The sequence below is a fragment of the Halichoerus grypus genome, chromosome 6, assembly GCF_964656455.1.
Source record: "Halichoerus grypus chromosome 6, mHalGry1.hap1.1, whole genome shotgun sequence".
NCBI lineage: Eukaryota > Metazoa > Chordata > Mammalia > Carnivora > Phocidae > Halichoerus > Halichoerus grypus.
This window is the reverse complement of record NC_135717.1, coordinates 166,510,876-166,533,073: the sequence shown is the minus strand read 5'-3', so window position 1 is coordinate 166,533,073 and position 22,198 is coordinate 166,510,876.

The window sequence follows — 22,198 nt, the reverse complement described above, 5'->3', positions numbered from 1 at the left end:
AGAGGATGGGGAGGAAGAGGTGTCATAGAGATGGGGACAGTAACCCAGAGGGTGGGGCTTGGCTGAAGAGAGTTTGCCCAGAGCTGGGTATTGGGTAGAGGGAGGTGGAATTCTGCTAAGGACCCTGGGCTCTGGGCTGCCTACACCCTCCTGTGTCACGCCCTCACCTCCCTAGCACTGGGGGTGGGGGGGGGGAATGAAACAACTCTCCGTCCCCGGTTGTTGCGAGGGCCAGCCGAGACCAGGTGTGTGACTGTCGTAGGAGCGTTGTGCATGGTGCTCCTGGGACTTGCATTTGTGGACCTCATTGTGGTTGGAATGAAGCCCTGACTTTGAGCTGTTCTTTTCCTGATTGTCTGATTAAGGGACAACAGAAGAGAGGAAGGGAGTGCACCTCTGGGCTCAGCAGGTAGGCACGAGGTGGGTTTGAGAGGAGCCCTGAGGGTGTGTGGCCTCACGGGGCTGCTCTGGGAGGTTTTCTGTGCAGAGGGCAGTGTGATCCATTACTCATTCTGAAAGGGTCCATGGTGCCCTATGGAACTTTCTGGAATGGCGGTGTTCATACAGACAGAGGGTTTTTGAGCAGAAAAGGCCTGGAGGGACCATCTAGCTCAGAAGGGAAACTTCAGCCTATGAGGGAAGCAAGTTTCCCAAGGTCCCAGGGTCAGTTAGTGGAAAAGCAAAGACCACCAGCACCTGAGTCTCTTGACTCCTGATTTCATAGCATAGAAAATCTAGAGCTGGGGACCCCTAGAGGTCATGTCTCACATAGGACAGCAGGCCAGAGAGGAGAAATGAGCTGCCTGGGCTGGGGAAAGAGAGTGCCACACAGTGGCTCAGGACACACAGACTATCCAGTCACGCAATGCCTTGTTCATGTCTTAATTCTGCCATTTACCAGCCATGTGAGCCTTGTCTAGTGACGTCTCTGGGCTCAGTGTGCCCCTCTCTTAAGCGGGACTGATCATTCCTACGTCACGGGCTTGTTGCAAGCGTTAAATGAGACCATATGAACAATGCATAGAAAATCCCCAGTGTTTCAAGGCTGCACATGGTGGGTGGCCCTACTGTGGTAGGCACTGACCCCCCTCACTCATTGCTCCCTTGCCCAGTTGGGTGATGGCGCTTTAGTTTGGGGAACTGATCTAGGCTTCAGGGTGGAGCCCAAGCCTGCCAAAACCCAAAACCTAGTAATTATCCAACTCCTTCCCCTCATATCCCACATCTAATCCATCAGCAAGTCCTGTTGATTAGACCTTTCAGATGTGTCTGGAAACCCATCACTTCCCACCACTGCCTTGCCTGCCTTCTGGGGGGATCCAGCTGTGGCCCCACCTTGGACAGCTCTGCATTAGGTTTCCTGCTTCTCTCCTTTCCTCTCCAGTCTGTATGCACCATCACTGGTGTCCCTGCTTGAGTGCCTGTCCTGGCCCCCCATAGAGGAGAACCAGTAGCCCAAGAACCCCTATGAAATCTGACCCCCGTGGCCTCCTTTCTGCAACTGCACAGACCTCCGCGCAGCTCCTCTGAACACATAAGACACACTGGCATCTTTGAATTGCTGTTCCCTCTGCCTAGAATGCTTTTTCCCCACACAGTCTCAAGACTCGCTCTTTTATTCCTTCTAGTCTGCTTAAACACCACGTTTTTCAGCCAGGCCCTCCCTGCTTACCTCTGCTCTGGCACCCCTGATCCTCCTTTTCTTCTTCTAGAGCTCTTAGCTCCTTCCTACATGCTATGTCATTCGCTTACTTGGTATGCCTGCGGCTTAGAGCTTATCCCTTACCCCTCTCACCAATTAGATGATAAGCCCATGAAGGTTGGGATTTTTTGTCTATTTGTTCATGACTGTATCCTAAGTGTCTAGACCAGTATCTGGCACAATATTTATTGATCAAAAGAAAGAAGGAGGGGCACCTGGGTGGCTCAGTCGGGTAAGCCACCGGCTCTTGATTTCAGCTCAGGTCGTGATCTCGGGGTCCTGGGATGGAGCTCCGCACTCAGCATGGAATCTGCTTGAGACTCTCCTTCTCCCTCTTCCCCTGCCCCTCCCCCACTCATGTGCTCATGCGCATTCTCTAAAATAAATAAATAAATCTTAAAAAAAAACAAGGAAGGAAGGACAGTCTCCTGCTTTGTTTCCCCTGGCCTGGGCCCCCTCTCTAGCCACATGGTCATTATGTCACACAAGGGGCACGTTTTCAACTCCCCATCTGGACCTCAGCTCCATTTCTGCTCAATGCCAGCCCTGTGTGTCACCCTCTTGGATGGGACCAACCTGTCACTGAAACGTGAAGCTAAATGTAATGAAAGCAAGTAAATGGTATCTTATGTTTAACACTATTTTACTATAATTGAAACAGCACACTAATTTTTAGAATGAGCAAAGAATGAATCACATTTTCTCTTTCTGGTGGCATTTTCTTGAGAAGATGGTATAATGCTCTGTTAGGACAACCTTCACTTCTTATTAGATTTTCATGACACAACTATAAAGAGGGTCATTTTTGCAAAAATGCTTGAGGGTCTCCTCTATGGGGGGCCAGGACAGCCTCTCTCTGTACTTTGATATTGAAATTATTCTCTTTTGAGGTACTTATTAATTATCCTCATTGAGTTCCTTTTTGTTCATAATTATCAGGCCTCACCCTTCCAGACAGTACTAATAACTAGCATTTTTTGAGTGCTTACCATGTGCCGTTTGTATTAATGGATTTATTCTTGCTGCAACTCTACGTGGTAGGACACATTATTACATGTGTGCTATAAGGAAATTGAGGCACGGGGAAGTAAAGTAAGCTGCTCAGCGTTGTGCAATGAGTAAACGGAGAAAGAGGGATGTGAGCTGTAGAGTCTGCTTCTTCATTACTCATTTGTCAAAGACGTTGTGTGTGATTTGAGCCATGTTCTAATCTCACTCGTTGACCTCATGACATCCGGCCTCATTGGTGAGATTTGCATTTTCACGTGAAATTAACCTGCAGGTCACATGCACAGGATCATGGGAGGTGAGTGCCCCACAATCTGTGGGATTGACCGCTGGCTGGCCCAATGGTGTGCTGGGCCATGATGGACACTGGTGTTAAATGGGGTGGGAAATTTGAGCCAGGATGTCTTTATAAGTGGCCAGTTCATGGATGATTCTTGTGTTTGCCCCTGGAAGAAACTGCATGAGAACTGCGCTGGGGATGACTGAATTCACAGCTGTGTGTTTAGAGTGAAGAGCCCAGGCGTCCCCCGGGGCTGTGTCCTGGATTCCTTCTTGGACATAATGGAAAACCAGTCACGACTGTTCGATGGGGGTGGGGCCAGGGCTGGAGGGGGGAGATGTAGCGATGGGTCATCAGACTAACATTTGTTGGACACCAACTGTGTGCCAGACCTTCTGGGAGATTTCATGAGTCTTGACCACAAGCCAGGGAGAGAGGTATGACATGCCCATTTTACAGAGGAAGAAACTGAGGTATGGAGAGGTGAACTCACTTGGCTTAGGTACCCAGAATCAGATTTAAATTTGGGTTTATGAGCCTCCCAAGTCCAGACTTCTTCCATTGCACTGCCTCCTTGCTAGAACAGAAGCATTAGCTGGGGGAGACCCTGGGGACCCCTGGCAGAATGGGGCGTGCGGTGTAGCAGGAAGCAAGGCAGCTCGGGATAAACACAGTGGGGCCAGGTTGCCGGCACCTGTTCCCAGGCTGCCTGGCCTCTCCCATTCCTTGTGTAATTGGAAACAAACTCTCTTTCTAGGAACGAAAAGGGAGGATGGCCCCTCCGATGGTCTGATTGCTGCCACTTACAGAAGCCGGAGAATATGTCACACCCCACTTTAGAGGCTGCAGCAAAGTTTCTCCTCTGCCAGCCCCAGAAATGTCAGGTTGTCCAGCTGGAGAAGTGCCAGAGTGAGGCAGAAGGGCACAGGGAGGTTTCCACAGAGCCCCATGGTACATAAAGGGAGTGTGTCTCTTGATTCATGTACCAATTACGCACAGTGTATTACATTACAGGGCTAATAGGGAATAAACCAGAGAAGCATCTGTCCATGCCCAGGCCCATGCAGGCCTCTGGATTGCTCGGCCCTGGCTGACCGCCTCCTGGTCTGGCCCCTGGAGGATGATGAAGTGGATATTTTTTGGCACATCCAGGAATCCCTGGACTATGACACACATGTCATAGTCATTCTGCATAGGCTGTGAGATCTCCTCCCCCACTCTTTGTTTCCCTCCATGGTTGGGGAGGTCAACAGCATCCTTTTGGTCCAGGTCCTTTGAGTAGGGTCCTTGGCTGAAGAAGTGAAAGATGGGTCTCCTGCACCCTCCCTCCTCCGTGGCCAGAGCTGTGGCCACCCATGCAGGGCCTGCGGCCAGTCAGGAAGAGGCACTCCTCCGGGCAGTGCAAGAGGGCACAGAGCCCGGTAAACAACAGAGCTGGGTTTCCCTGGCCCTCTCGGCGGGGCACAAGCTAATCATGGGCCGCCACAGGGCCCAGTGCAGACAGAAGGAATCCACCTGCCAGGAAGGCAAGTGGTCGGGCTCCAGAGGCTGGCACTGGATTTGGGACCTCCCTCTTCTTCCCCCTTCCTCTTTCCTCAACCCCCTAGGATGACTTCCTCCTGTTTCCTTCTCTTCTTCTTCTTCTTCTTCTTCTTCTTCTTCTTCTTCTTCTTTTTTTAAGATTTATTTATTTATTTTAAAGAGAGACAGTGTGTGAGTAGGGTAGGAAGTGGAGAGGCAGAGGGAGAGAGAGAGAATCCCAAGCAGACTCCATGCTCAGCGTCAAGCCGGACACAGGGCTCGATCCTAGGACCCTGAGATCATGACCTAAGCTGAAATCTAGAGTTGGATGCTCAACCGACTGAGCTACCCAGGCGTCCCCCTCCTATTTCCTTCTTCCTTTCTCCCATCTGTCCACCCTATCTTAAGATGACCCCACTGGGGCTTCGGGAAATGGTCTTGGGATTCTGACAGACTCTGGAGGAAATGGAAATGATTATTGATATAAGGAAAAGCGCTTCATCTCATCAGGAACCCAGGAAGGGTCTGACTCAGCCACCCAGGTGCCCCTAAAGACTCTTTAAAAAGTGTGATCACTGCTCAGAAGTGAGAAGTGATGTCAAAGAATGTGAAAAAGGTGAGCTTGAATAGCCGAGGGACTTAGGAATCCAAAGGTCTAGGAAGGACCCATCCCTGGCTCTGCCTTCTGGTCATGGTATGACCTAGTCCCCAAGGCTTTTACCATCTTGGCATTCCTTGGCTGTAGACACATCACTTTGATCTTTTCCTCCATTGGCATGTGGCCTTTTCCCCCTGCTCATCTGTCTTGGGGTCTCTTCTCTTCTTAGAAGGTCACCAGTCATATTGGATTAGGACCTGCCTTAATGACTTCATCCTAACTTGATGACATCTGCAAAGACCCTATTTCCAAATAAGGCCATATTCACAGGTCCTGGGGGTTAGGACTTCAACAACTTTTCTGAAGAGGACACAGTTCGACTCACAACAGTAAGTAAGGCACTTAGCTTGCTGCTGGTGCCCTGTAAGTATTCAATACATATCAGCCATGATTGTGGCTTCTGAGACTCGAAGGAGATAACGTATGTCAAGCCCCTTCACAAATGGCAAAACACCGAGCAGAGCTGTGGTTGGCTCTCAGTATTTTATTTATTTGTATAAATGGGAGGTGCCTTCAGACAGAGGCAGAAGCCATGGGAATTCTCAGGGAAGAGAAGAATAGGGCTAATGAATAACTCTGCATGCAGGTGTTAGCTGTGGAAGGCAGGGTGGGGAGAGGAAACCTACCAGGCCTGCAGTCACCCATCCACGCTGCTGGCTGGCAGTGGGGTGAATGGCAGACACACCCGGAGCAGGGCTTAGAGTGTGGGCAGCTCAGGCAGGATCAACAAAGGGCAAAACTGGGAAGAAGATAGCCACCTCTTGGACTGGAGTCCTCCCAGGAGTCCTCCCAGTCTTCCCAGCCTCCCAGGACTGGAGTCCTCCCAGCACAAACCCCCAGTCCTCCCAGCCCACCCAACAAAGTCTTGTTGTCTTTACTGGCAAAATATATCCCAATCCACACTTCTCCTGCCTCTACCACTCTCTTGTTCCAGCCACCATTGCTTCTTACCTGGACAACCCAAGTGCCTCCTGAGCAGCCTCCTCACTTCTCCCTTTGCCCTCCATCACCCCAGAGTCATTTGCTAAACTCAGCAGCCACACTGCTCCTTTTAAAAACATAAGGAAGATCATGTTTACAACCTGCCTACAACTTCTAAAGTCTTCTCACTGCACTTGGATTACCATGGACTACGTGCTCTTTTTGATCTGCTTCCCCACTATCCTTTCCCTTTGCTCCCCCAAGCACACCTTCCTGTTTCTTTCAGTTTCTCCAACACACCAACACAAGCCTGGCCCTGCCTCAGGACCCTTGCACTTGCCACGTGTTCCCTCTGCACGGAAAGTCTTGGCCTGGCTTCCTCCCTCTCACCGCTCATTCCTGTCTCTGCTCAAACGTGTCTCCTGACTGCCTGCCCCAGTCCCTCTCTGCATGCTTTCATTTTCTTCCTCATACTTACCTTGATCTGAAGTTATCTTGTATTTTATGTATTTCCTTGTGTGCCTGTTTCTGCTGCCCAAGTGTAACAGGCACAAAGAGATCAGGAGTTACAACTACCTTGTTTACTTTTGTATCTTTAGTGTCAAGAACAGGGTATGGGATGTGACAGGAGCTCAGTCAAATTTGCTGCATGAATGAAAAATGGGTCTGGGACCAGTAGGACCTGAATGTGTGTGGGAGAAGGCACCAGAGCATTTGGCGTGAGCCCTTCTCACCATTCCTTGGTCTCCAGTTTTGATAAATATACCTCTGCCTTGTTTCTTTCTCTCTTTTTAAAAAAGATTATTTTATTTTAGAGAGAGAGAGCTAGCATATGAGACTGCGGCAGGGACAGAGGGAGAGTGAGAGAATCTCAAGCAGACTCCCCGCTGAGTGCGGGATGGGGGGGGACCTCGATCTCAAGACCCCGAGATCATGACCTGAGCCGAAAACAAGAGTTAGAGACACCCAACCGACTGTGCCACGCAGGAGCCCACCTCTGCCTTGTTTCTGAAACCCAGTCCCTACTTCCTCAGCTTGTGTGTTCACTCCTCTTTCATTCAACAATTACTGAGCACCTACAATGTGCTGTATAATAGGTGCTGAAGAGGCAGATTACAAAAGCTTGATAGGGAGAAGCGCAGAGAAGACATGTACTGAGACCTGGAGTGGGAGAAAAGCAGGGAGGGCTTCCTGGAGGAGATGGTGCCTTAGCTTGCAACGTCAAGGATGTGTGCAAGTTGAACAGGCAGGAATGGAGGGGAATGGCGTGCGGGAGGGTGTGGCTGCCAGGCCAAGCCTAGCGGAGCAGCGGAGGTTGAAAAATATTCAGAGTTGCCACTTATTTAACAACAGGTGTGCTAAGCACCTGGCAAGAGCGATCTCATTTGTCTAGGTGACAACGCTCGAGGCAGGTGCTTTACCATCCCCATGTGGCAGAGAAGGGAATTGACAGAGAAGTTCCATTGTTTGTCTAAGAACACCTATAGTACTGGGGGGTGGTTCCAGGCTCCAGTATGGGCTGTTCCGCTAGTACTCGGGGCGGGGGGGGGGGGGGTCCAGGCTCCAGTATGGGCTGTTCTGCTAGTACTCGGGGGGAGGGGTCCAGGCTCCAGTATGGGCTGTTCTACTCTCGGGCTTACCTCTTCTGTCTCTCAGCCCTGAAGGAAATGGCCTGATGGCACATCCCCAGTCCTTGCTCTACCTCCAGTTGTCCCATACGGGGCCCTGCCCTACTTTATGAGGCACTCCATTCAGGGATTATGAAAGTCTTCCTGGGGGTTACAGCCTGGCTGCCAGACTTCTTTGAGACTTGACCCTCCAACTCTTGCCTTTCCCCATATTCTGGGTTGCTCTGCCCCGGACCCTGAGCCCAGCAGACCCTCCTTGAAATTCAGATGGGATACTTTTGGATGCAAGTGATGATTCCCCAACTCAACTGTTTTAAACAAGGAATTTCAGCATCTCCAGTAACAGGTGTCACGTCCTACGTCCACCCCGCCTCCAGCAGTCACTTGCTGTGTCTCGGGAATCTGTCCCTCTCCATCCTCGTTAGACAGGGAGGGAAGCTCCTGAGGCTGCACACTGAGGTCCTAGAGCCTGCAGAACTGGCTCTGAGCTCAAGGACATGGCCATTGGATCAATGAAGGAGGGGGCCACGGTCCCACGTACAGCGGCCTGGACAAGAAGCCAGGACTCCTGATTATCACGGTGGAGCCCAGTGGGAGGCAGGGCCACACAGGGGGCTGAGGACAGATTCCGGAGCCAGGGTCCTCTGTGGGAGTCTCAGCTCTCCCACTTGGAAGCTGTGGACGCTCAGGCATGTCACTTACCTCCCAGTGCCTCAGTTTCCTTTTGTGCAATATGGGGCTAATTTCGGAGCCTGGCTCCCAGGGTGGTTGTGAGGGTTCAGGGAACAGTTGTGTGTAAGCCCCTTGGCAGAGGGGGCTTCACAGGGGAGCTAGCCACTCCAACCCCCACCCCTGCACAATCATCCCTTACTGCTTTTGGCGTCCCTGATCTGTCTCCATTTCACACATCTCCGGACTCCCCAAAGCAGTGGCACACCCAAGGGAGGCAGCTGTCGGCCTGGTTCAGGCAAGAAAGACTAAAGAGAATTTAAAAATAAGAAGAAAACCAATGGAAGTCATCCTGCTTCTTATTATCACCACGCACCTACAAAGTCGAAACAATGTGAGATAAAATATTCCTCCCTTCCGGGGCAGATCGTCCCACCTCCTCATGCCCCAAGGACCCCACAGCCCAGACCCTTCAGCTGTGCCCTCTAGAAGTCAGCCGCGCTGTCGGCAGGATTCCCCGAGAACTCAGCCTCCTTTCTGTGCATTCCCAGGAGGACACCTTGATCTCCCCCACACCCCCAGTGCCCCAAGGTCCCTGGAAGCTTTTCCCCTCTCCCACCATGGGGACCCCGTGCCCGTCCTTGTCCAGGCTAAGCCACAGACTAGGCGTTTAAAGCCTCCTGACACCCCTTCTTCCTTTCAGACCCTGAGTTTGTGTCCCAGGGGCTGAAGAATTTATTTCAGCCCCTTGGCTGTCTGCCGAGCCTCCAACATGGACTTCTGGGGGCCTAAATTAGGGGGATTTAGTCTGCAGAGAGGATCCCCCAAATCACCCAGCCTCTTGGTTCCTTACATTTCTCTCTTCCAGTGAACTGTCCTCACCCAGTCACCCCCATAATTACACCCACACCCTGTTTTCATCAATATCTGGCAACTGTCCCTCTCCCAATTCCACACTTTAACCAACACCTCCTGTTTTCCCTGTTACTCCCTGCGGTTGCCGGTCTCCGTGATTCTCGTAACCTCACCCGGACCTCTAGTCCACCCCCACTGCCGTCCTATTCCTGCCTCTCGCCCCTCATCCCTAACTCCCTCCTTAGATCCTACAGCCTAAAGTAAAATCCCTCTCCGGCTGTGTCCACACCCATTCCGCTGCCCTCCTCTTGCTGAGTGGTACGTGCTTGAGAAAACCCTGCTCTTGGGGAAATCCAGCTTTCTCTCCACTCCACACCTGTATGCAGGAATTCCTTTCCATTCGTCGCCACTAACTCAAGCCAGCCCTCAGGGTGTGTCCAAAGCAACTGAGCTTCCTGGACCAGTGTTTGCCATGTGACAGGTTGAGATTCATTTGTGGGTCAAGAAACCAATTTAGTGGGTCCAACCAGCATTTAGGAAAGGAGAGGAGAGAGAATAGAAAAGGTCAGAGCCCACTGAATGTAACATGGTTAAATGGCATCCTGTGGGATGTGTGTATTCTAGGTCTCGATGCAAATGTATTTTTTACTGCAGCGAGTGGTTAAAAGAAGGTTGGAGTACAGAACGGGGCTCATTCCTGCACACTTTCCTGAATGACTGTTCCATACTTGCTTCTCTCTCTTCAACCCCAGAAAAGCCCTCCTTTGTCCCCCCATCTCGGGGGTGCCCTTGCTCCCCATTTCACGGAGACAGTAGCTGTGATGACAAGCACTTCCACGCAGCTCCACCCACTCCAGGCAGGCCTCCTTCCTTCCACCCGCAAGGAACCCTCCTCCTCCCCCCACCCCAAGGTCAAGGCCTCCCATCCCCTAGCTACCCAAGGACACTGAGCCACAGACGCTCCGCTCCCCCTTCCTCTCCTGCCTCGTCAATTTCACGTTCGCTACAGACGCATTTCATTGGCCTATAAACAGGTGATCGTCATAATAAAAACATACCTGCCTTCCTTCCACAGCGGCCTCTGGATATTGCCCCACATTTCTGCTCCTCTTTATAGCAAACCTCCGCCAAGGGTGTCTCTACCTGCCAATTCTGTTTCCTCTCTCTCTTTCTGCTCCCACCGACCTGGTCAGGCTTCTGTCCCCACCCCAGCCCCTGGGAGCTGCTCTCATCAAAGCCTCCAGCAGCCTGCACCTTACCACCTACCGCCGGTTGGTCCTCAGTCCTCACTTATTTGACCCCTTTCTCTTCTCCTTGAAATACTTTTTATCTCCTGGCTCCTGGGACTCCACATTCCCCTGGTGTCCCTCCTCACTACAGGGCCGGCTTCATGGGTGTGGGACCTGTGCGTCTGCCGAGCCACCGATGCTCACGGAGCCCCGAGCTTCATTCATCTGCTGCTGCCACCTATTCCTAATAATTTCAAGCAAGGGGTCCTGCGTTTTCATTTTGCGCCAGGACCTGTGAGTGATGGTGGCCAGCCTATTCACTGGTGGCTCCTTCTGTCTTGTGCTGGTCCCTTCTCTTCTTTCTGAGCTCTTTATGTTGGAGGTCCCAGGGCTTGCCCCTTGGAGGAGACTCCTCTCCACTCTGCTGATACCCGCCCCCTGTGTGACCCCGTCCAGGCTCGTGGTCACTGTCTCTAGTCTGGTCCTTTGGAATGCAGAGCTGTCCAGTCGCCTGCCTCCTTGGGTCTCTCATGGACATTTCAAACTGAGCGAGTCCCATGCGGGATTCCTGACCGAAGGCATCCCCATCTTAGAAGATGGTGACTCTGCCCCTCCAGTCCCTATAAGCAAACCCTTGGGGTCATCACTGCTATCCCTCCTCCTCTCACACCTACTTCCTGCTCATCAGTGATCATGTCGGCTCTACTTTCATAACCAATTCCAATTCTGACCACTTCTCACTGTTTCTGCCAGTCACCCTTGGCCTCTTAACTCAGACCTGGTCTTGCTGTTTCTGCTCTTGCCCAGCCCCTCCAGTCTACACCAGAGAAGCCGAGCCACCCTTTACAAATACATGTCAGATCATGCCACTCCTCTGCTCAAACCCCGAACCCCCCAAGTTGCTTTCTAGCAAATTTGAAATAAAATCCAGAATTCTTTCATGCATCATCTGGCTCCAGACCACCTCTCTGACCTCATTTTCCACTTCCCTCCCCTGACTCGCTGTCCCTCCACCTGGAAAGTTCTTCCCCATGTCTCTCTGTGGCTCACTCCCTCTCTCCATGAGGTCTCTGCTCAATTATCACCTCTACCAGGAGGCCTTCCCTAATACTCACTGGATAACACCTTCTTCTCCTCCTCCTTCTCCTCCCATTCCACTATTTTACTTCAGAGCACTTACCACCCACTGATACAAACCATATATTTTTTTTTGTCTTTTGTCTTCTGAACCCACTAGACTACAGCTCCTGAGGACAGAACTTGGATCTGTTTTGTTTCCTGTTGTATCCCAGCCAGTTGACAATGGTTACAATTTTGAAAAAGTTTATGATTCAGGGCGCCTGGGTGGCTCAGTCGGTTAAGCGTCTGCCTTCGGCTCAGGTCATGATCCCTGGGTCCTGGGATCCAGCCCAGGTTGCATCGAGCTCCCTGCTCAGTGGGGAGCCTGCTTCTCCCTCTGCCCCTCACCCTGCTCGTGCTTTCTTTCTCTCTCTCTCAAATAAATGAATAAATCTTTTTTTTTTTTAAAGCTTATGATTCATGTCATTCTCTGCTACCCACCCTCAACATTCCCACATTTCTGAAATTGGGATGTTTCTTAAAATCACCACTGGCCAGACAGCAAATCAGGACACAGTTATCACAGCTTGTACACGAGAATGGAAACTTCCAGATCAAGTGTCAGCAGCTGGGAAGAAAGTCCCCAGAGAACAGCAAAGCCTTCTTTCAAGACATGCTGCGTTACACAGAGACGCTGAGGACAACAGTGTGTGCAAACCCAGGACCAAACTGATTCTGAGTCAAAAAGTGACTCGGAAGTGTGGGTCTCTGGATATGAAGACATTTAGGAAGACCTCAACTAACTTATTTTGAGTTGAGCACATGTTCCTTTTAATATATTCACAAGTGTGATACAAAATCTATGTCTAAATAGTCTAAAATAACGTTTAATAAATATAACATTAAAAAAAATCCTGGTACTATAAAGGTATTGTGGTATAGTTTGATTTGATAGCATTTTCCCTTGGTGGTGGTACATAAAAATGGTGCATCTCACAAACGATGATGTGTTAAACCCACGTTGGCAAACTCTTTGTGTACATAGTCAGATAGTCAATGTCCCAGGCTTCTGGGGCTAGACCGTCTCTGTTGTAACTACTTAGCTGTTGCTGGTCCTGCCAGCAGCCACAGACAGTCCTTCAAATGAGCGTGGCTGAGTTCCAAGAGCACTTTATTTATTTATTTATTTTTTAATTTTTTAATTGTTATGTTAATCCCCATACATTACATCATTAGTTTTAGATATAGTGTTCCATGATTCATTGTTTGTGCATAACACCCAGTGCTCCATGCAGAACGTGCCCTCCTCAATACCCATCACCAGGCTAACCCATCCTCCCACCCCCCTCCCCTCTAGAACCCTCAGTTTGTTTTTCAGAGTCCATCGTCTCTCATGGTTCTTCTCCCCCTCCGATTCCCCCCTTCATTCTTCCCCTCCTGCTACATTCTTCTTCTTCTTTTTTTCTTTCTTAACATCAAGAGCACTTTATTTATGGAATTGAGATTTCATGTAATTTTCACGTGTCATGAAATATTATTCTTCTGATTTGTTCCAACCATATAAAAACGTAACACACACGGGCACACACTCTCAGCTCCCGGCTGTAGGAAACAGGCTTGCAGGCTGCCGTGTGCTGAATCCCGTAGGAAATTCAGCGAAAGGGGCTGAACCTGTTTTACAGATGGGGAAGCCAGGAGCATCACGGAAATGTCTTGCTCAGGAGAAAAGACTCGCAGATCTGGGAGCTCTCAGGCATTGTCTTCCTCAATTCCGCCTGGCAGATGGAACAGCCAGACCCAGGCGCTACACAGGCTGGCTCCGCTGGGGCAGGATGCCTGGTGTTAACACCCCGCGTGTTTCAGACACAATACTCGGTGTAAAAGTGCTGAGCACAGCGCAAGCACTTAAATTCTTATTCAGTGTTCCTCCCCCCTCCTGCAGGCTCGCTCCTCTAGCCAAGCTCCCACCCTTTCCGAAGGGGAGCATCACCCCCACCTCGCTCCTCCCGTCGTTCTGCCGGGGGCTGGGGGCTGGGGGCTGGGGAGGAGGGCAGGAGGGCAGGAAGGGAGAAGGGGCTCTGCGATCAGCCCCTCCAGGTCCCGGCCCCGGCCCCCGCCCCCGCCCAAAGTGTGCTTCTCTAGGCCAACACCGAGGGCGGCCTTCCTCCCCTCACCTCTTTCTCTCTCATTCCGCTCTCTCTTTCCACTTAGTGGTTCATTTACTGCTCAATCTGTGATTAATTAAAACAATTTAAATAACTGTGCGGATGCTAAATTCATTTACAGCCACCTCCGCCGCGCATGGCTGCGTGAGCACAGGGGGCCCGGCGCGTACTGGATCCGACCGCCAGGGGCCGCTGTGGCCTCAGGTTTGACTGGGACTGGTGGCCTTGGCTTAGGGCTGATGCCTGGGCAAAGAAAGAGTTAAAACGGGCCCACCTCCCCTTCACCCACTTTGCCTTCTTCCACGTGGGCTCCCACCGTGCCCCTCACAGTCCCCAGAGACCCTCTGGGCTAACCCAGGATAGGAAATGTCAGGGAGCGAACTCCTTTTTCCTGCCCTAAGAGGTCGGCCCTGGAATATTGCCCGGAAACCAGGAAGGTCTTATTTGCAGGAGGGGAAACAGAGGCTCAGACTGTCAGCCAAAGACCTGCAGGGATGGGAGCAGAAGTATAGGGCAAAGACCCTGGCCTCCATTCCTCCACCATGAGTTATGTACTGGGTTGAATAGGGTCCCCCCAAATTCATGTCCACTCGAAACCTCAGAACATGGTCTTGTTTGGGAATAGGGTATTTGCATATGCAGTTAGTTAAAGATTTCAGGTTGCAATTATCCTGAATTTCAGGTAGGCCCTAAATCCCAGGACTGGCATCCTTCTAAGAGGGGAGGATACTGAGACACACACGTATATAGAAAGAGGGCTATGTGGGGATCGGGGCAGAGACAGGAGCGATACAGCCACCAGCCAAGGAGCCCAAGAACCCTCAGAAACCTGAGAAGGCAAGGAAGGATTCTCCCAGAGCCTGCGGAGGGAGCATGGCCCTGCCAGGGCCTTGATTTCAGACTTCTGGCTTTCAAAACCATGAGAGAGTAAATCCCTGCTGTTTTAAGCCAACAGATTTGTGGTCATTTGTTAGGTCAGCCACAGAAAATGAATGCAAGGTGTTAAGACAGAAACCAGCATGCCAGAGCCTACTCTGTGTCAGGTGCTTTGCTGGATGCGTTCACGAATGTTTTCTCACTCGAGCCTCGCCGTGGTTAGACGAGGCAGGTTAATACCAGCATCCCTGTTTTGCAGGGTCACACAGCTGGGAAGTGGCAGAACCGAGTGCACGTCGGCCATCCCCCAGTTTACCTGCCTCACTGCTCCCTGGCCCTGGAGCTTCCTGGGATCTTGCCTTGAGAACAATGAGACCAAGGACAGAGAAGTTTGCTGGGTGGGCTCAGGATACTGTCAGGAAGAGCAGGCCCAGCAGTGGGATCAGGGACGGCACGGGGACGCTCCGTGTCTGGGCGTGCCCAAGCGCATAGAACTTCAGGACCAGCTGCCTGCTGGCAGGTTCACATGGGATGAGACCAGTATGAGGCAAAGGGAGTGATTTTACCCCTCAGTGACTCAGTTCTAACCGAGGGTGGGGGTTGTCCCCCAGTGAACATTTGGCAATGTCTGGAGACATTTGTAGTTGTCCCACCTGGGGGAGGGAGTGCTCCTGGTGTCTGGTGACTGGAGGCCAGGGAAGCCGCTAAACATCCTACCATGTGCAGTTCAGCTCCCCCTCCCCCAACAGAGAACGATCTGGCCCCAAATGCCAATAGTGCCAAGGACGCTGGTACCTATTCTTTTATTCTCCAACATTCCAGGCACACCCCTTGGCTGTCTGGTCCTGCAGATATCTGCCTGGCCAGCCCATTCCATGTCTTTCATATTTTTGCTCAAATGCCGCCTCCTTGGCAAGACCTATTCTGACCACCTTATTTAAAATTGCAACCCTGCAACCCTCCTCCCTCTTAACTTGCTTTTAAAAAAAACCCAAATCCATAGCATTTACCACCTTCTCGCAACTTCTGTATGTTTCTCATTTCCTGTGTTTCTTACTTACTGTCTCCGACAAAGAATTTATTTTTTGGTTTATCTTATTGACTGGTGTGTTCCCAGTGTCTAAATAATCTTTGGCACATAATAGATGCTCAATAAATATTTATTGAATCAAATGATGCCCGTAGGTAGATTTCTGACTCACTGGAGCACATGCAAAGGTCCTGAGGAACCCAAGAGCAAAGAAACTGGTATTGCTTTGTCTTACCTGGGTTTCTCCATCTCACTTGACCACAGACCTTGCTCCCTCTCTCACTTCATCCCCCGTCAACTAAGCCCGTCCTGCAGAACTCACTCTGACAGGTGCCTCTCTGTTCTAGACCCCTTCCTGGGGATGTCGGAGGGCAAAGATTCTGAAGGGAGAGGTTGGGGAGCCCTGAACAAGGTGTGGGGCAGAGTTGCCACTGGGTCTGGAGCCTGGCCACCTGCCAGCTGGGAGGGGAGGCTCAGCTGGACAGCACTTCCTTTGTACCTGTGCAAATATTATGTTTTATGAGGCCTGGAAAGAGCAAGATAACATGTTCCCAGGGATTCTTTGGAGGAGCTGGGAAAATAAGCTCTGGCCTAATGGGAAACAGACAGTAGTTCTGTGCAAAATCAGGCTGTGCGTTTGGAAGATGCTGACCATCCTGGGTGTCTCTTTTGAGGCCGGGCATGCTGGGAAGTGGTTTCTGGGGAACCAGGACCAGCAGGATTTGGAGGGATGCTGGCATTCCAGCCTTCATCCAGGGCATGAGGAAGAGAAGGTGAGGGGCCTGAGTGCATGCTGAGGTCAGCCGGGGAGTGCTGAAAAGGGAGAGGACAGCAATCTTCATGGATGGGTGGACTTGACCCCTGGGCCATGAAGGCCAGAGCTGGGACCAATGAGGGGACCTTACAAGGAGAGGTGGGCCTCAGCCCAAGATAAGCCAGAAGCTTCTAAGCACTAGCACACTTCCTAAAGGACTGAACTATCTAATGAAGCAGCACACTGCTGTCCCCTGACATGTTTGACATGGGCCCTGGTGACCAGCTGACTCTGTCCACACAACTTTGTGCCCATGACATCCCTGATCCCTGCAGTGCAGCGTGAAAAGTGGGGCCAGACCTGAGTTCAAATCTCAACTGTCACTGACTTGCTGTGTGATCTTGGGCAAGATGGTTAACCTCTCTGTGTCTCAGTGTCTTCATTATTAAAATGGAGTAATAGCATCCCCACCTCACAGGGTGTTGTGAGGATTAAATGAGTTAGTACACAGTGGGAGTCTGGACTGCTGAGCACACAGAAAGCACTAGATAAATACCACTGCTGTTATTCGGTTATCTATATCCTCTCCTTCTAGCCCTCAATCCCTTGGCCCTGTCACTGGCCTTGCTCTGACCTTTGGTTTAAGTTTCTGGGACTTGTCCCCTGCCTCCAGATATTTTAGTTTCCCAGGCCTGGGTCTTCAACCCTCATTTGGCTTTCTTTGATTTCTCCCCCTAGATCTATAGTGGGCATGGCTGGTCATCCATATCATGTCGTATTAGCGTATTATCAATAAGAGCATGGAGTCTGGGTCAGAGAGACCTGGGTTCTAATCCTAGCTCTGCCACTTAGCAACATGTGATTTGGGATCAATATCTGGGTCTCAGTTTCTTCATTTAGAAAATGGGTATGAATAATATGCTCATAGGTTATTATGGAAGTTATGCGGGAAATTCATAAAAAGTACTTATGATAGTGCCTGGCACATAGTAAGGGTACAGGAAGGGTTACTCATTGTTACCATTGTGATCATCATTGCTGTTCCCAGGGTGCTGTTTGCAGTAGGCCAAGAAAGGGAGATCCTGAGTTCAAATCCTGACTCTGTCATTTGCTAGCTGTGTGACCTGGGGTAAGTCACTGCTCCTCTCTGGGTTTCAGAAAAATCCTTTGCTCCCAGGAGAAGCCCTTTTGTGGCTGCTTTTTTCTCTTCTAAGCTCTGATGTCCTGGTGTACCAGCTTCTTCCTGACCCAGGTCTCCAGAGAGGCCCAACCCAGCCTGGGCATCGGAGCTCTGAGCCCCTGGTCCCTGAGCATACACACTCCTGATCTGCACACTGGGGTCCGCCCTGCTAAAGCCCAGAGCCCCATTCCCACCTCCCTGAGGGCTTCTGTGGGGAGGACAGGGGGACTCTTTCATTGGGAGGGTACCTGAAGTAGTGGTCTCTATGCTGCCTCTGGCTCAGGTCACCCAAGGCTGTTGTCAGCTCTGCCACCATCTTTCTAGGTCCTGTGGCTGGATCTATGGATGTGTCAGATACCACCAAGCCTATCTGAGCTGGACAGCCCCAGCTCCGGCACACATGGCCTTAGATTTAAGTCAAGCTGCCATCCAACCTTGGGATCCACCCCACTTTCCATTCAACAAATACTAATCGAGTACCTAATCAAGTGAGGAACTGTTTTAGGCACTAGCGATAAACTAACAAAACAAAGTTCCTAGCCTCTGTCAGACTGGTTATTGTTCACCAAACTCCATTTCCCCTTCTGGAGAAGGATTATACTTTCCCATCCCACTGAAGTCAGGTTTGGCCAATGAAATCTGAATGGGATTATGTGTACCAGCTAGTTTATGCTTTCGCATTCTCTTTTCCCTCTGGTAAGTCACCTGTAATATTCCAGATAGTGGCTCTCCTTTAGCCTAGGTCTTAGAGTGAGGACGGTAGTGTCACAGGACAGAGCCCGCAGCTGACCCATGTTGGACAGGGTGTGAGGAATGAACACTTGTGCTTCTGAGGCACCGAGCTTTGGGGGTTGTTTGTTAATGCGGCAGAACCTAGCTTGTCCTGACTGACTTGCTGTCCTTGTGAAGATTCTATACCGGCAGAGAAGAGAGACAATAAATGATAAATAAACGTGTAACATAATATCAGGCACTATGTGGGAATACTGAGGAAGGCAGAGGGATAGAAAGTGATGGGGGTGCTACTCTAGGTGGGTGGACTGAGGAAGCCTTGTGGAGGAGGTGACGTCTGGCCCGAAGGAAGCCAAGGAGTGAGCCAAGTGGATATTCCAGGCAGAGAGGCCAGTAGATGTGAAAAGCCTGAGGTCAGTCTGTGGCCCATGTGTTGAAGAAACAGCAGGGGCCATTGTGCCTGGAGCACAGATGGAGTGGAGAGGGAAACTTCTGGAGAGCAGGTGGAGGCAAGTCACATCCTACATCCTACAGGAAAGATGTGGGATTTGATGCCAAGTGTGCTGGGAAGCCATTGGAGGGTAGGCAGCAGGGAAGTGACGGGATGTCACTTATTTTACAAAACAGGCTGTCCTCTCTGTGGAGAGCAGACCACAAGGGTGAGGGACAAAGCGGGGAGACCCGTCAGAAGGCTACTGCAGCTCCTTGCAGGCGGGGGCTCATGATGGCTTCCTCTGGGGCACTGGAGAATCAATGGGGATTCAACAATCAACAGTGCCCCTGTTGAAGGGGTGAGTAGTGAGGGCCACACGGGCTTTGATTGGAGTTTCCATCCCAATATTCTCCAGGGTGAACATGCATTTCCATTCATCTTTGGGTGTTATGTTTCATGGTTCTCAGACTCACCTGGGAACATGTGAAAATGCAGAGGGTCCACACCATCCCTGATCCCTATTCTGTTGGTTTTAAGGGCAGTTCAAGCATCTTCAGTAAGAACCCCAGGAGGTCCTGTTGCAGCTGACCTGGAGACCATACACTGAGAAACACAATCCTAGAGCATATGCAGAAATCACATAATTCGGGAACCCTCTAATCTATTGGGGTTGGACCTGGAGGGGCCCAAGCAATCTCTTCTATCTCAAGAAGTTGAATGATTGTTCCATCACATGGAAACTCTTCAGAGCTCACGTTGACAGCATAATAGACTGAAAATTCCCCCAAAGAGTAAGAACCCTAAAGGAGGTCATTGGGTCGTTTCTACCTGATTAACCCTTCATCACTTATGGGGTGCAGCTTGGTTCCGGGAATGGAGGTGGGGGAAGGGGCTGGAACTGTGTGAGGTCTGTGAAATGTTTGCAATGAAAGGAGACTTTTAAAAAGTTTTATTTTATTTATTTATTTATTTTTTTAGTGAGAGAATGTGCACGTACACGAGTGGCGGGGAGAGGCAGAGAGAGAGAGGGAAAGAGAATCTTAAGCAGGTTTCACACACAGCATGGAGTCCGACACAGGGCTTGATCTCACAACCCTGAGACCATGACCTGAGCCCAAATCAAGAGTCGGGTGCTTAACCAGCTGAGCCACCCAGGCGCCCCTAACAAGTTTTATTTTTGACATATAAACTTTGGTCCATCTTGGTTCCCTGAGAAACATCGGTAGCCTTGCTCCCATCCTGCAACGTCATTAACATATGAGAAAATCTCCCAACATCTCGTGAGCTAGGACATCTCTCTCATTCCCATTTATTCCAGGATCCCTCAAAGGCCACTGCTCCCCAGAGGGCAGTCCTGATACCGGACCACGTGCACGTAGTCATTCTCAACCAAAGCCTATTTGGATCCAAAACAGAAGTCCAAATCCAAATTGAAAGCCCCTAACTCTGGGCAGCAACAAAATTTGAACCATAGGAAGGAAGGAATCCAAGGGGAGTCAGCACCAGATAGTTTATCAGACAAATACCTTCTGGGCTCTTAGCTCTTGGGGATTTAAGTCAGAGCGTGATTGCCCTTACGCCAATCTCAGGTGACTGCAGGTTAGTCTAACAGGTGGCCTCCATTTCTTGCAGCGCTCCGAAGTTATTCCCTCTCATTTGCCTGGCGTCCATCTTGCTCCTGCTTTTTGAAACCGTGAAGGTCAGGATTGTGGTGTGGTGAGCAGGGGCAGGGGTGGGAGTGTGGAGGAAATGGGCAGCTGGTGAGTGATGAGGAGGTGGCTCTATACCTGTAAGAGGTAGCTGATATTGTGGTGTCATGGTAACAGGGAACCATGGGCTGAGCTGGTACTCCCAGATGAGTTGTTGGTCTTCTCCCCATCTGCCCTTTCCCTCCACAGTGTCCCACATCCGGGCCCACTGGGCACCCTCCCATTTCTGCTGCCACACCCCATAGCCTTGCTTTCCAGGTGAAGCCACACTGGAGGCAGAGAGCACTTACGCAACCTCAATGGCCCCCTGTGCCAGCCAGTGCGCCCTCCCAGCCTTCAGCCAGGACCTGGAGGCACCTCTAGCTCTGAGCTGCAATGGCAAGCGCCCCCAGCTGATTCTGGCAAAGGGTCGAGGCAGCCGGTTGGAGCATGATTTCAGGGTTTCTGCTCTTGCCCATTCCTGGGCTCTACTGTGTTACAACCACACGTAGGCTCCCCACTGCTCTCTGCTCCCATGCACAGGTACCAGATCCGGATCATCTCCAGTTTCCATAACTGAAATTTTCTCTTTGAACTCTGTGCTTCTGTTGTCTGTTAGTCAGCGGGAGGCTGGGCACTTGGGGAGGGGAGCATAGGGGGAATGAGAGAAGCGATGGAGGACCACCCGGTTCTATTCAATTCATTCACTGAGAACTTAGCCTGTGTGCGTCCTGGGTTAGCCACTGGAAGACAGCAATGAATAAGACATCACCAGAACAACTGCATCCTTGACAAGTCATCGCCTGCAAGAAACTTGAACCAGTTCAGGAGGAAAGCTAGAAGAGACAGAATTTCAGTACAGAGTGATAACGGCCATAATAGGGAGAAATATAGATGTGTTGGGAGCATGAGGGAACCCCTGAATTGGGGTGGAAGAGGGGAGGAAGAAGAAGCAGACAATCCAGAGGAGGTGCTTGAGCAGATTCTCTGTGAAGTCTTGGAGTGAGCTGGGTGGAAAGATTTGGAGATAAGACTATTTTGAGCAGAGCAAAGAGCAGGTGGAGAGTCCCCGAGGCCCTAGTGGGCTGGGTCTGTCAAGGAACTGTGGGCAGTTTTGTGTGGCCAGAACACTGAAGGCGTGGAGAGATATGTGCTGGACAGGGCCCTGAGGCCACTCTTAGAAGTTTGGGTTTTATCCTGTGTACCAGGGGTCAGCAAATCTTTTTTTGTAAAGGACCAGATAGTAAGTATTTTTGGCTTTATGGGTCATACCGTGTCTGTCTCAGTTACTCATTGTTGCTATTGTAGTATGAGAGAAGTCACTGACAGTATATTAAAAAATGGGTGTGGCTGTGTTCCAATAAAACTTTATTTACAAAAACAGGTGATGGGCCAGATTTGGCCCATGGTCTATAGTTTGCCAGTCCTGATGTAGACACTTGGCGGGGGGCGGGGGGTTACTTGAGGGTTTTAAGTCAGAGAGAAAGTCTGGTACTTAGTCCTGATTGACTGATTGATTTGATTATCTATTCAGGAAGCATGTATTATGCTCCTAACATGTGCCAGGGGTTGGAGGAAGCCCTGGGGATCAGAGATGAAAAAGACATAGGTCCCTATTTTCAGAAACCTCCAATTCATTGGAGGGGAGAGTGGACAGACTCATATAGGAGCAACTAGACTGTTGTCTCTATGAGGGTAGGGTTCATGTCTATTTTGGTCAATATGATACCTTCAGAACATAGCACATAGTATGTGCTCAATAAATATTTGTTGCGTGAATGAATGAGTGAATGAATAAGTTGGCTCCCCA